The 4877-nt window shown below is 32.5% G+C and overlaps 1 long non-coding RNA gene across 1 annotated transcript; it reads left to right on the plus strand.

The window, feature by feature from the left end:
• Positions 1-3490: 3490 nt before the first annotated feature.
• On the plus strand, positions 3491-4206 carry LOC111370255. The gene is made up of 2 exons (XR_002698356.1): positions 3491-3844; positions 3963-4206. It is a non-coding gene; the product is annotated as an uncharacterized LOC111370255 (long non-coding RNA).
• Positions 4207-4877: the final 671 nt, after the last annotated feature.

Genomic DNA, 4877 nt, shown 5'->3' on the forward strand with positions numbered 1-4877 from the left:
ATATGTCTGGTATCAATGGCCTAGGTTACCACCAAGGTAGATTTTCCCTTACTTTAGAGTTTTGACCCTTCAAGCAATCTCAACAATCCCAAACCCCATTTTTCATGCCAATAGAGTTTTGAGCTGTATAGATGATCTGTGGAACTCTAAACTTTTGAAATTCAATGTCAACCTTGAGAAGCACAATTTTGGTTTAACTTAGCTCGACAAATGAAATACTTGCACACTATTATTCAAATATGTTTCGAATATCCCAAAAACATTTTAAAAGTGCAAAAATCGTGTGGAACCTAAAAAATTTTATGAGACTCACTCTTTTCCTGAAAAACGCATGTTTTATCAATTAATGCACTCTTGAATTCACTATCCACACACGATAAGATTCAATATGTATAGTGTTGACACATAAACAACACTAAGAGGAATATATTCGAGTGCAATGTCCTTTAACTTAGCCACTTTCGAGATAAGAGATTCAAATCGTATAGTTAAAGTACTTGAACTTTTATAACATTGATCCTTTATCAAACCCATTTTCATTTACTTACTATCTGATATGTTCTTCTTGATCCCTTTAGTGTCTTTATCTATCCACATTTGTTCTAGCTCATTTAATATTTAAGATTCAAAGTCTTATGTAAGCTAGAAAATTGCTACATAAGCATGGCCTCAAGACATAGCAACATCAAGTCCCGCATCTAGAAAATTGACGCTTCAATTTGTAAGTCACAATAATAAACTTTAAAGTTCTCCTATATTGAGAAGTGACTAGTTTGACCTTACCACTCATTTAAAAATAATGTGACCAACGAAAATGTTAACACTATATTAACTATTGACCTTCGAAAATGGCTAACAAGTGTCATTAGAAGATAGTGTATGCGTAGACGTATCCTTGTAGTAAATAGGTTGTAAATACGTATATTTGTGGAAGAAAAAGAAGAACAAATAAGAGATTCAATGACATGAAGTGTATGGAATAGTATTTATTCTTCTCTCCAAAGTGCACCAAAAATTAATATATATATTCCTTATTTTATTTCCTGGGTTTTCTCTCATTGTTCTCTTTTTATTTATGTGTTGTTTCTATCGTTCCACACATTTCTCTCTCTTTCTCTTTCTCAAGGGGAGGGTATATACAGAGTTTGGGCAAGACATGGTGGCCATTGGATCCGAACCACGTACCCCTACCTCCTTCTTCTAAACATCACATCCTTCTTGCACATAAGTTTATTGCATTAACAAAGAGTCAAATGCCCTATATTTCTAGGCTGATGTTCCAAACATAAGTTAAAGTAGACGTCTAATCAATCTTTCATAAAGATATTCGTCAAGTCATCAGATATGGTAGCCTCCTCGTCCTTCAAGATTTCCGCTTTGTCTTTCAAAGCCTCGGCGAGTCACGAATATGAGGACTCCGGCATAAACCCTTTGTCAAGGCTTCGACATGTATCTGGTTGAGTGGCACCTTGACCCAAATAAGGACTTTGGCTTCTGTAACCTTCGTAACATTGTTGCTTCGTCTTCTCATACGCTTTGGGCTTACTCTTCCGATGGCGTTAGTGGGATCTCCACGTGGTGCTTTCTGATGGCTAACTTAATACATGAAGTAACATTAACCATCGACGAACTCACATTCGAGAAAAAAGTCATTTATATTAGAACTTAACAATTCAAATGTTCAGGTACTAGAATCTATCTTTTCTCGTACTTAACAAAGTTCTGATCTTTATTCTCTAGAGTAGTATAACCTACATAAGGTCTTTTATTGTGTGGTTGATGCTCTCTAAAGCATCATGTCCTTCTAATACACTCAAAATCTTATCATACCAAATGTTATCGCATTTAGTTTATTATCTTTATTAAGGTCAACCATTATAAATTTCAATACCATGATGTATCAGATTCTTTGAGACATTTTATTCTCAACCAATACTCATTTATGCACATATTTGATTTTTCATTAACTTAAATTAACGTCTATGATAGTTCAACGTTAGGTCCGAAGTTGAAAGTACACTATGTTCTCAATCATCGTATGCAATTCTATTGTTTCACTATCAAAAACTTAATTTTATAATGCAAAATTCCATGGATTCTAAGTGAGAGTTACATTAATTCTTCCAATTTGAGAGCTCCTACTTAGTTGGTGAATCAAATAGTTCTAGGTGAAATTTTCTTTAAATTTTCCAATCATCGAACTATCACTCAACTAACAATCAATAGGTCTAAGTAAGAAATTCAGTAATTTTACTGACTTTAGCATTTATAACAATACATGAATTAATGGATATCACGTATTCAATTAGAAAATTTCATAACATACAATAAAAAACATAAATATTCACATTTATCTAATCATAACATACATCATGATATAACAAATTAATTCTTCCAAGAGATAACTTCAGTTATAATTCAAAAATAAAACTAACATCGTTTAAGTTTTATTTTACACATTCTCAATCCCATTTAATTCTTTGTCGCAACATAGTCCTAATAAATGGGAAGTGACATCAGAAATTTTCATATTTTGCTTGTCATAAAAAACTTATATCCCAAAATATTCACGTGTTCCACAATTGGTCATGTTCCAGACCAATTTATTTATATCGATAAGCAGGGAACATTTCAACAAGTTCCATAACCTTTGGTTTCATAGTATTTCTTCTAAGGATGCGATAAATATGCATATATCTAGCCACATCTGATCAAGTACAAAAAATTGAAAACAAGTAACAATGGTTTACATAACCTAATCACGATCCACACAGCTCATAAACGTATATAAAATATGATATTTTAAATACCTTCGGAGTATTTTTCGTTTAAAAATTAAACACTTCAAAATAATAATAACAATAACTCCCGCACAGCAAATACCACTTAACAAATATTCACGACTTTTATAAAAATTTTCAAAATTTAATTGAGTCCAAAAAATATTTTTAATTATTTGAAAATTAATTTTAATTACACATAAAAATCGAGAATATATTGAAGGACCAATTTGCAATTTTCTAAATTTTATTTGAAAAAAAGTCAAATGGCATTTTTATTCACTACAACAAAAATACTTTTTTACAACTAATGAATGTTGTTAAAGGGGTCTATTGCGATTTTAATAAATGAATGTTGCAATTAGTTAATGTAATTATGTTTCATTGGCAACATTTTTTTAAAAAATGTTGCCAATATTACTTGTCGCAATATTTTTTTAATGTTGCAAAAATTTTTATTTTTTGCAATGTTTGCTAACTATTTTCAAAATATAATTGTATAGCAACGTTCAATGCATGTTGCTGAAAAGCTTTCTGCAACGTTTTTTGAGCGTTGTGAAAAGTCTCACTTTACAATGTTTTTCAAATGTTGCAATGGGAACGTTGCGAAAAATCTCACTTTTTACAACATGTATCAAACATTGTAAAAAATGATCTTATCGAAACCAAAAGAAAATCTCCTTAAAATCAAATCAGTTTAAGACATTAACCCTAATTTTTCCTCATTCTCTCGTCTCCGCTAGCAACCCAACCCGGTTCTTGCCCAAATCCAATCCATCATATTTGATTCTACTCATCTCTCAACAATCACACATTCATGTGATTTGGAATTGCCGATCTGTAAGATGAACGGACATTACGAAGTATGGCCACGAAGACTTTGAATCTTTTCATTCTGCTTCTCATATTCTCACTATTGGCACTCTGAGCCCTCGACTAGACGACGTCGATGCTGCCTTTAGTCTTTCTTCCATTGACACCATCAGCGGCCAGTAGCGCAAGCAGCTGTGATTCATTTTTGGAAGCAGAAAGAAAGTGAACTAGAACTACTGAACCGTGAACAAGTGAAGCCGGAAGCCCTCTCGTTGAACTTTTCTTTTTAGTTATTTTGATTTGATTCGAGCCTAGAATCAAGATGAGTCACTTTTGTGATTCTTATGAAATTCATTTGTTGATTTGCAGGTAGAAGAACTCAGTCTCACAAGCTGCTGGAGCGATAGAGCCTCAAGCCTGGAGTTAATACCTCATTGGATACTGCCCCTGTCCCCCAAGCCTGGAGTTTGTGATCACTTTGATTTATCTATAATTGATTTTAAAACCCTTCTAGATTAAGTGCTTATTTCTTTATGACTTTTAAGTTTTAAGCCATTTGTTTGGTGATTAGGTGTTAATGAATTAATTTATAAGTTCTCCCTTTTCTTTTTCATCTATTTGATTTTATTATTTCTGTGCTTCATTTTATAAATTTTCTGGGCCATATTGGATTATATTTCCTTTTCCAACCCTAGCAAATTCGACTTCAAACTTGATTTAGGTATCAAGAAATGAATTGGATTACTTAAGTTCAATTTTTTTTTTTTTGTGTGGGGGGGGGGGGGGGGNNNNGAATCTTATTAATAGTTTCTTTTTGGTGTAAATTGTAAAATAGTTAAGAGTTTTGTAAACATAAGAAATGACTGGGAAATGAATGAAAGCTCAACTGCTACAAAATTTGAGAATGTTGGGGTCTTTTTCTTTTATGTTTTTGTAGTTCGTCTGTATTGTTATGTTCATTTTTTCAATCCAATAATCTGTCTTACTTTTTAGCATAGGATTTGTTCTGCCTACTGTTTAGTTGATCAACCTTTTGCTTTGATTCTAAAAGGCTGAGCATATCATTCTGGTTATTTGATGTGTTGTTAAATGGTGCGAGTAAAAAAGGAGTGCATACAGACTGCCTGCTTGTATTTTCAATTTTTTTCCATTGGTTTGCCCAATATCTGTTTAAGACCCTTTTTGGGTTTGTGTGTTCTAGTTCTTTTGATAATGTCTAGTTAGGACTGAGAGTACAATGGACACGATTTTAGGTTATCTTTCTTATGCAATTTCAAAAGATGG

Source organism: Olea europaea, chromosome 21 (assembly GCF_002742605.1).
Source record: "Olea europaea var. sylvestris chromosome 21, O_europaea_v1, whole genome shotgun sequence".
In the NCBI taxonomy this organism is placed as follows: domain Eukaryota; kingdom Viridiplantae; phylum Streptophyta; class Magnoliopsida; order Lamiales; family Oleaceae; genus Olea; species Olea europaea.